The sequence below is a fragment of the Sminthopsis crassicaudata genome, chromosome 2, assembly GCF_048593235.1.
Source record: "Sminthopsis crassicaudata isolate SCR6 chromosome 2, ASM4859323v1, whole genome shotgun sequence".
Classification (NCBI taxonomy): domain Eukaryota; kingdom Metazoa; phylum Chordata; class Mammalia; order Dasyuromorphia; family Dasyuridae; genus Sminthopsis; species Sminthopsis crassicaudata.
Window position 1 is genome coordinate 398,205,497 of NC_133618.1, and position 10,949 is coordinate 398,216,445.

Here is a 10,949-nt window from a genome sequence, read left to right on the forward strand (position 1 = left end):
AGAAGAGGAGGAAAGGAGAGGCAAAAAGAAGAAAGGAAAGGAGTGGAGAGAAGAGAAAAGGAGATGAGAGAAGAGGAAAGGAAAAGAGTAGAAAGAAGAGTAAATGAAAGGAGAGGAGAAGAAAGGAGAGAAGAGAACAAGAGTGGAGAACAGAATAAAGGAAAAGGACAGGAAAAGAGTAGAGAGGAAAAGACAGAAGAGGAAAGAAGAGGAGAAAAGAGGAGAGGAGAGGAAAGGAGTGAAGAGGAGAGGAGGGGAGAGAGAAAATAGTCTGGAAGATAGAATTTTTTTTAAAATAGCAATTAACAGCTGAGTTATTAGATTAGGGCTTTAATTCACTAATTATTCATTAGCTTATGTAATGACAAAAAACTCAATAAAAAGCAGAGACAGTATAGCTGTAAAACCTGTCACTTAGAAGCTTTTCAAATCACCCTCCCAACAGAATTGCAAATATAAGGAATAAGAAGTTTATAATGCAGTTATTAGCAAAAACTACTGAGATTTGAAAATCTCATTTTCAGTAAGATATGGAAAGCAAGGGAGTTGTCCAATGAATTGTAGAAATTTTTCTATATTTACATTTATTTCATCATCAATTAATAACTTTATTAATATAAAATTATCATAGACTATACTCTGGAAGAGGTCCAAATCCTCTGATTTTATAATTCAGGATACTGAGGCTCAGAGAAGTTAAGTGATTTGCCCAAAATTTCACAGGTGGTAAATGTCAGAACCTGGATATGATCTTAGATCTTACGATTCCAAGTTCAGGACTTTCAACTAGATTGGACTGCTTTCCTCATTATACTAGCTGTTATTCAAACATGACTGAATCTTTGTGACCTCATCTAGAGTTTTCTTGGCAAAGATACTGGAATGTTTTGCTATTTCCTACTCCAGTTCATTTTAAGATGAGGAAATTGAAGCAGAATTAAGTGTTTTATCCAGGATCACACATCTAGTAAGTATCTGAGGCTAGATTTGAACTCATGATTCCAAGCCTGGACTCCAAGATAAAAGGACTAGAGTAAAAGTACCTTTTTTGTTCTCTAACTTAAAAAAAAAAAAAAAAAAAAAAAAATTGCTTCAAGAATGAAGAAAAGAGGGGCAGCTAGGTGGCGCAGTGGATAGAGCACCAGCTTTGAATTCAGAAGGACCCAAGTTCAAATCTGATCTCAGACACTTAACACTTCCTAGCTGTGTGACCCTGGGCAAGTCACTTAGCCCCAGCCTCAGGGGAAAAAAAAAAAAAAAAAAAAAAAAGAATGAAGAAAAGAGAGGGAAGATTCAGGAGGCAAAAGTTCCTTTGATAAACCTGTCAAGAAATTGGAAGTTGGAAGACTATAATGAAGAAAAGGAAGGAATGAAAATTCACTGATTTCAACCAACAGGATGATTTCAGAAAGGCCTGGAGAGACTTACACGAACTGATGGTGAGTGAAATGAGCAGGACCAGGAGATCATTATATACTTCAACAACAATACTGTATGATGATCAATTCTGATGGACGTAGCCCTCTCCAACAATAAGATGAACCAAATCAGTTCCCATAGAGCAGTAATGTACTGAACCAGCTACACCCAGCAAAAGAACTCTGGGAGATGACTATGAGCCACTACATAGAATTTCCAATCCCTCTATTTTTGTCTGCCTGCATTTTGGATTTCCTTCACAGGCTAAATGTACACTATTTCAAAGTCTGATTCTTTTTGTTCAGCAAAACAACTGTTTGGACATGTATACATATATTGTATTTAATTTATAATCTAACATATTTAACATGTATTGGTCAACCTGCCACCTGGGTGGGGGAGGGGGGAAGGAGGGGAAAAATTGGAAAAAAAAAAGTTTTGGTAATTGTCAATGTTGTAAAATTACCCATGCAAATATCTAGTAAATAAAAACTATTATTATTAAAAAAAAAAAAAAAAAAGAAAGAAAGAAAGAAAGAAAGAAAGAAAGAAAGAAAGAAAGAAAGAAAGAAAGAAAGAAAGAAAAAGAAAGAAAGAAAGAAAGAAAGAAAGAAAGAAAGAAAGAAAGAAAGAAAGAAAGAAAGAAAGAAAGAAAGAAAGAAAGAAAGAAAGAAAGAAAAGAAAAGAAAATTCACTGATTTCTAAAGCTAGGTCATTTCCATAGTGGTTATATTAACAAGAAAGTGGAACACTATACTCTATGAAATGATGGTTTGTATCTACAGATGCTGCCATGAGAAAGGACACTGGATTGACACAGAAAGAAGGGATGCTCTTCTGGGAGTTGTCAGTCCTCTGCTGAACAGCATGGAAGTAGCCATATGTTAACTTGATATGAACAATGGGATGGTATATTTTCACTAGGGAATAGCTGAAAGCCTCTTGAAACCTGTCAAATCTGCTAACCATTACCCACTGCTGGTAGGTCACTCGGGGACAAATTATACTATGAAAAAGAAAATGGAAAAACTGCTCAGAATTGTGAAGTTGGAAGAAATTGAAGATCTTAAGACCACAAGTGGTGATGAGTTTTGATTTGTTTGGTTTCATTTTTAATCAGTGAAGAGGAAGAATTTAAGAAGTAGAATGACTCGCAAAGAAGTATGATCCACCCCTTCTCCTGCCCTTGTGTATATTTTGTTTTGTTTTTTGGTTGTTGTTCTTAATCCAAATGTAAGACTTTTCTGAAGACCTGAGCTCAAATTCAGCTTCAGACACCAGCTGTGTGATCTTTTTTGCCTCAGTTTCTTCATCTATAAAATGGGCATGATAACACCACTTACTTTCCTAGGCTGTTGTGAGGATCACATAAGAATAATTTTTAAATTCTAATCACATAGTGGACTTTCTATAAATGTCAGCTATTGCTGTTTGCGATTATTATTATTACATGTATTCCTTTTTAAAATTTTTAAATTAATTTTATAATTATAACTTTTTTTGACAGTACATATGCATGCACAACATTATCTTTTGCACTCCCTTCTGTTCAGAATTTTCCCCTCCTTCCCTCCACCCCCTCACCTTGATGGCAGGCATTCCCATACATATTAAACATGTTATAGTATATCCTAGATACAATATATGCGTGCAGAACCGAATTTTTGTTGTTGTTGTTGTCGTTGTTGTTGTCAAAGGAAGAATTGGATTCCGAAGGTAAAAATAACTTGGGAAGAAAAACAAAAATGCAAACAGTTTACACCCATTTCCCAGTGTTCCTTCTCAGGGTGTAGCTGATTCTGTCCATCATTATGACATTTATTCCTTATTCCAGTTTCATCTTGTTAGATGCAGACCCTCAATCAATCCCTCCTGTCAAGATCTTTTTGAATCAGAAATCTCACAATACATTCCCTAGGTTCTGACTCCCTAAATGACAAACATCAGATCTTGGTGTCATCAAGTTCTCTCCTGGTATAACTTTGCTATCTGGAGATAGGGAATCTGTAGACTTGGAGCCCCAGTAATGCTCCTATCTTGAAGAAGCGTGAACCATTAGAGATCGTAAAAAGATTCAAAGGAACTAAGAATCATTGCTGAACTTAATAAGGTGCTTTCAAAATTTAAAATTTTTGACATTTGTGGGTTTGGAGAGCCACATATCTTAAAAATCATCCGACAGAAATAAACTTATCAATAATAAATTTTTAGCAAAAATCATTTGTATTCTCAGTGTGGTTCCCCAGGAATGAATGCTCAGGGAGTTCCCAAAAGCATTCTGTCGCACAAATGTTGCTTTTCTCCTCTTCCTTTGGCTTTGATATTGATATCTTTCTGACTATGGATTATGTTTAGCAGTCTAGGATTGAGAATTGAAAGTAAATTTAGATCATCTTCTTCACTAATTTTTCCTTTCTTTTTAATTTTATTGATGCCTTTTTGTTTTTCATATCACCTTCACTTTCAAATATACAACTCGCCTCTCCTCTAACCAAAGGGCTGCTCATTTTGACACAGAATGGAAAAGGGGAAGGGGAAAAGCTGCTCAGCAAAACTAAATCACACCCATGGATATATATATACTGTTTCTAACTCATAGTCCCTCACTTCTGCAAAGAGGTTGTATTTTCTTATCTCTTCCTGGGAACAAACGTGAGCATAGTCGGTATATAACATTCAGTTTCACTTTTGTATTTCTTTCCATTTACATTGTTATCATTGTGTATATTATTTTCCTGGTTTTGGTTTCTTCTTTTTACATCATTTTATCAGTCTTTTTATGTTTCTATGAATTCTTTGTAATCATTGTATCTTTTTTTTTTTTTTAATTATTGTATCTTATGAAACAGTAATATTCTATAACATTATAGACCACAATTTGTTTAGTCATTCCTAAAGGACAAGTATCTGGGTTGGTTTTTTTTAAACTCTTTATTTAACAGATGAAAAAATAAGACCTATAGAAATGGAATGACTTGCTCAAGATATTACCTTAGCAGAGCCAGGATTCCAATACTTTTTTTTTTCTTTTAAGAATGTTTTTATTTTGTGCTTTCTCAATTATATGTAAAAATGATTCTTAACATTCACTTTTTAGAATTTTAGAATTCCAAATTCCTACTCTCCTTCCCTTTTCCCTCCTTGAGAAGGTAAACACTTTGATATAGATTATACGTATGCAATCATGCAAAGCATATTTCCATATTAGTCATGTTGCAAAAGAGAACATAGGAAAAAAATAGGAAAAATAAAGAAAGCAAAAATAGTATGCTGTGATCTGCATTCAGACTTCATAATTTCTTTCTCTGGAAATGGATAGCGTTTTTCATCATAAATCCTTTGAAATTGTCTTGGATCATTCTATTGCTGAAAATAGCTAAGTCATTCACAGTTGATCATAGTTCAATCCTGATATTCTTTCAACTATCTGTCCATTGTATCTACATATATATATATATGTGTGCATATGATCACTCCTATTGAACAGAAACTTCTTGAAAGTAGGATTTTTTTGTTTTTGTTTTTGAATTTTTAGTGCCTCGTACAATTCCTTGTATACTGCAGATGTTTAAAGAATGTTGTTTGATATGCCAGTACTTCTACAAGTTTCTTTGAGGGTTTCCACATCAGATCCCTAACTCCTTTCATTCATGGAAGAGACCTGCCCTTTTTCTGACTCTGTAAATGAAAGGTTTATTCAGCACCTGGAATCTGAGGGAGGAGTCAAATATGGTATCTAAGAGCTGGGACTAAGAAGGAAAGGCTTCTAAACAGAATGAGCAATGCTGAGGGAGGGGGTTGGGAAGCTGGGACTCCTGGTAGTTGGATAATTCTGTAATGGGCCTCTGCAAGCTGAGAAAGAGCTTTCCTTCTTTATATCCATGGAGGCCACAGATTCTCCCCAGTAGCAAATGTGAATCTGCAGACCTCTCCCAAAGGCCATAAACAGAATAAAAAAAGCCATTATCAGCAAGATCTTTATAGCACTATTGTCTCTGGCCACTCCTTATTCTCCCCAGCCCCCAGCTCCTTCCCACCTACACACCTTCTGAAAGGACAGGATTGGGGTCCTGAAGCTGGGTTCTGCCAAAGAAAGGGTCCCAGAACTGTAAGGGAGAGTAGGAGGTAAGCAACCTGTTTGTCCAATAAACAGCCTTAATGTAGAGATAAGGTCCTGGAGAGAGGAACTAGAAGTTCCCCACTGGTGCCAGGGCCTCTCTTCCCACAACTGTTCGCTCCTTTTCTCAGGACCTCCCAGGGCCAGGCCAGTCCCACCCCACAGCAAGCTGCAGCATGGCCCGAACTTCCTTCTTCTTCTGGACTTGGTGGCTAATAAGCTAGACATATTTCCCTTTTGAGCAGCAGGATCATTCATTGACTCTTCTGAGAAAGCTGTTGGGGACACCATTGAAACCATATTTCTGCATCTCAATTTCTCTGTCTGACCAGTCCTTGATTCAGTCCCTGTTTCTGCCTCAGTCAGAGGTAGTATGGATCTTTGGACAAAACAAGTATGTACAACAAGGGTGAAGAGGCTGAGCATGACCTCTGGCTTCTCGTGGGTTAAATGGTCTGACAATTTGCTACAGGACATTCTAGGACCACCAATCTGGATGACTGAAAAGAGCCAGGTCGCATGCCTAGTTCTTTTAGTCTTGACACATGTGATTGGAAAGATCCTAAAGAGGTTCCACCATTTTCTCTATCACACACATGCCATTCCCTTTGGTTCTGTCCGATAGGAATCCCTAATCTCTAGCAACCCACCCCTTAATACTTAACTCCAATGATGTCTATTCCAGGAAGCCTATCTTGATTTCTCTAGCCCTACATAATCTCTTCTGAATCCTCTCTCCTAGAATTTCATACCTTTCTCACACATTTATCCTATTGTACTGTAAGAAGGTCTGATTAGAAGGGAACTTGTAGGCCAGGCATCCAATAGCTTTCATTTTATAATTGAGGACCTCTGAATGCAAATTCATTGTTCTTTCCTCTATTTTTTGCTGTACAGTCATTTCAGTCCTGTCTGACTCTTCATGATCCCATTTGGGGTTTTCTTGGCAAAAATACTGGACATATTTTGCCATTTCCCTCTCCAGCTAATTTGACAAATGAGGAAACTGAGGCAAACAAGGTTAAGTGACTTGCCCAGGATCACACAGCTAATAAGTGTCTGAGGCCAGATTTGAAGTCAGGAAAACAAATATTCCTGATTCCAGACCCCTTACTCCATACACTGTGCCACCTAGGTGCCCCTCTTTCCTCTAAACCAGGCAGTTTTATGTTACAATTATATGTCCCTCTTCATGGATTTCATTCATTACAGCTGGACCTCAAAATACTGAACATCAGAACAGGAAGGGACCTCAAAGATCATCTATTTCAATGCTCTAATTTTACAAATTCAAAAACTGAGTTTTGTAGAGCTTAAATGCCTCAGCTCAAGATCACAAGGAGCAGCACCAGCCTTCAAATCCAGGTATTCCGATTCCAGATTCAACATATTCTCCACTATTTTGGAAACTCCCTGGGCAAAGGAATTTTGTCCTATCTATCCATTTCTTCCTCTCTTCCATGGTAGCGTGGAATACAGATCTGTATTTCAAGAAAAGTTTGCTGAATGAATGAATGAATGGATGGACGATGCCTAAAATTCCCACTATCACTGCCTCCTGATTGAGTATTATTCTGAGTCCTTGTTGAAAACATTCTTCCATCACTGAATGTACCATAGACTGCTGACTCCCATGAAGGAAGAAGACTACCTGGGAGACAGAAAATAACAGACTCCAAACCTTATTTGGAAGAAAAACAGCTCAGTTCAGGAGATTAGATTATGTAGTATAGCCAACTAAGTGGTTCAGTGGATAAAGCCCTGGGTTCAAATCCAACCTCAGTTGGTTCAAATCTAGCCTCAGACTAGCTGTGTGATCCTGAGCAAGCTACTTAATATCTAAAGTGCCTCCATAAAATGGAGACATTCTGAAGAATGAAATGGCCTTGGCACTACAATATCTTTGCCAAGAAACCTATGGACAAAGTCCATCAAGTTATGCAGTTGAACATGACCGAACAAGTACCATTATCATAGGTGTTTCTTCAGTATTTGTTGGTTGAATATAGAAAGTTCTAATAAAGCTTTGAGAAATATGGGAAAGGGGGCATCTCTAACCACCATCCTAGAGGTACATCCAGGGTTTATATGCTTGGGAAGAGGGAGACGCTGATGTTAAATAAGTCATCCTAAGAAATCCACTCCAAGAAGTGAATGACAGCTCATGGGATTTCATGCTAGGAGGAGTTTTAGGAAACACTTATTTCAACCCCATCATTTTACAAATGAGGAAATGAAGGTCTGGACAGAGAAAGTAAGAACTTGCACAAAATTATAAGACTGTTAAGTCATAAAGGTACGTCCTCTGACTCTCTTCCCATCATCAAGTCACAGGAGGGCAAATGGGATCTGGATTCTAAATAGGAAAGTTAAAAAGAGGAACTGTAAATCTGGGGCTAGATCAAGGAAGAATGTGGCAGCAAACACCTTTACTTACTCCCCAGATTCCCCTTCCCAGCCCACATTCCAACCAAACAAGACAATTAGTTATTTCCTGAATTCAGCATTCCATCTCCTGCTTTGATGCTTTTACACTTGTTCCTATTGGAAATCTTTCCTGATCTTTCCCAAGCTGATAGGGAACAGCTCTCCCTCCTTAGATTAATTTACTTTCATATATCTATACCAGCTATAGACTGTAAGCCCTATGAGGGCAAATACTGCTTGGTTTTGTTTTTGTTTAATCTTCCTGATCCCCAGCTCTGAGTGAGTGCCTTGCATATATAGTAATTGTTCCGTTGTTTTAGTCTTGTATAACTCTTCATCACCTCATTTGGAGTTTTCTTGGTAAAGATGCTGGAATGGTTTGCCATTTCCTTCTCCAGCTCATTTTACAGATTATGGAACTGAGGATTTAGGCAAACAGGATCACATAGCCAGTAGTGTCCTAGGCTGGATTTAATTTCACAAAAATGAGATTTCCAGACTCCAACCTAGATGCTTTATCTAGGGCACCACCTAGCTGCCTTGCACATGGTAAGTCCGCATTAAATATTTACCGAATTTAATTGATCTCCACCACTAGCACCACCAGCACCAATACCACACCCTACACCCAGTAGAAATGGCTTCAGTTTCTTTATTCTTATTCCTTTACACCGGAAGGCCATCCCCTGGCAATCTATGCACATTATGATAACCACTCTAAATCAAATGCTAGGAAACTTAAGACAAATGCATTTACTCATTGTGTTCTTATGATTATATCTTCTAATAGGATTTAGAGCTAGAGAAGGCTGAGATTCACCTAAAGCTTAGGTGTCATCTAGTGTGAAATTTTTATATCTTTAGAATCAGAGACCCTACTTTTAGACATCTATCTCAAGGCAGTCAAAAATAGAAGGAAAGATCCCATCCAAATGATAAAATATTCATAAGAACACTTTTTTAAAGATAGCAAAGTAGAAATAAAGTAGATGCCCACCAATTAAGAAATGATTAAATGAATGCACATGAATGTAATTGTGCTATAAGAAACAAGGAATATGAAGAATTCAGAAAAGAATTCATGGGAACATGAACTGATACAAAGTGAAATAAAAAGAACCAGGAAAACAATATACACAATGACTGACTACAACATGGTAAAATGAAAAAACAATGACAAACCAAAAAAGTGAAACCAAATGATAGTTAATAAACCAAGTTTGGCCCAAGATCTTGTGGCAGAAGAGCTCTTCAAGGACTGATATTACAGGCTTTAATGGAAAGTAAGTAGGGAAGAATACTGAAATACCCTTTGCATGAGGAAGATGAAGGAAAGCAGAGCCAGGACTATTTTGTTTAAGCAAAATCCCAGTAAAGGCCTAACAAACAGGATTGTGTCTAGAGAAGAAAATGTCCTTATAGAACCTGGTCAGTATCCTTTTCTATCCCAATCTAAAATAGATGGGGTGGGAAAAGTCCCATGGTATCCATCAGGAAACCTGGATTCCAGTTAACTAGGATGTAACCTTGAAAAAAACTGGAAGGGAAACAGTTAACTGGGAGAAAATATTCGTAGAAAATTTTAATAAAGATTTATTTTCTAAATCGTGAAGAAAATATTTTTAATTTATAAAAAATGAATTATTCCCAATATGAAGAGGTAGTTTTAGTTTTCAAAGGAAGGAATCCAAGCTATCAATAACTATATGCACAGGAAGAAAAAATACTCCAAATCACTAATAATTAGAAAAAATGCAAATTAAACAATTAAACTAATTTTCTACTTCATACTCACCAGGTGGGAAAATATGTTAAAAATGTAAAACAACAAACACTAAAGGGGCAACAGGGAAAATAGGCACACAAAGTGATTTGGAACTATGCCCCAAAAGTCAACAAACTGCATGTTTTTTAACTCAATGATAATACTACAAGACTTATACTTCAAAGAAATCAAAAAAAGAGGGAAAAGATTGAGTTATATAAAAATATTTATAGCTTATCTTTTTGTATCAGCAAAGAACTAGAAAGTAAAGGGGGCAGGAATGCCTAGGAATTTAATGGAATATTATTTTGTCATAAGAAATTATAAAAGGAATGGTTTCAAAGAAACTTGGGCACACTGATGTGAACTGATAAGAGTGAACTTAGTAGAGCTAACAAATACATAGAACCATTACAATGCAAAGAAAAACAGCTTTGAAAGGCTTCAGAGCTCTAAACAACATAATGATCGTGAATGACTTGAGAGTACAAATGACAAAGCATGTAACTCACCTCCTAACAGAAAAATGATAGAATGGATTCAAGATGCATGTCCATTTGGACATTTATTATATCTGATTGTTGCATTTGTTATAAGAGTCTTTCTTTTTCCTTTTTTTTTTTTTTTTTTAAAATTGAGGGTAGTGGAGATAGGAGAGAGAAGAGGAGTAAGGATGGGGTTCCCCCAAAATGGCAAAAGAACAGAAAAAAAAAAAAAACAACAACAGAAGGAACTATTGACAAAGCAGAATAGCTTTGAAAATTACATGTTGAATTTATTATATACTTTAAAAGAAAAGCAAGCTCACAGTTTCATATACAACCTCTTTCTGTTCTATAGTACACATGAAAATATTTGTTTATTTGATGTTTGTTAAGCTCAGAATTTTTTTTTTAAGTTCAAGAAAAGAACAAATTATTTCATCTTGTGGGGGCTATAATTTCCACCTTATAATAGGTGAGAGGAAAAGGAAGAATGGAAGTTGACCTTCATGAAATCTAAGGTATTTTCCACTTAAGACATTGTATTTGAAAATATATACTTGTGATCATATCTAGCTCTGACACTTAAAGATCCCTTTCATCTCTGACTCCATAAGAGACAATGATCCTAAAAAACCACAAGCCAGTGCCATATAGGATCATGGATCATTGTATATTTACAACTGGAAGATATTTCTTTGAGATACAAGTGTGAGACTCCTTTATTTTAGAGCTAAGG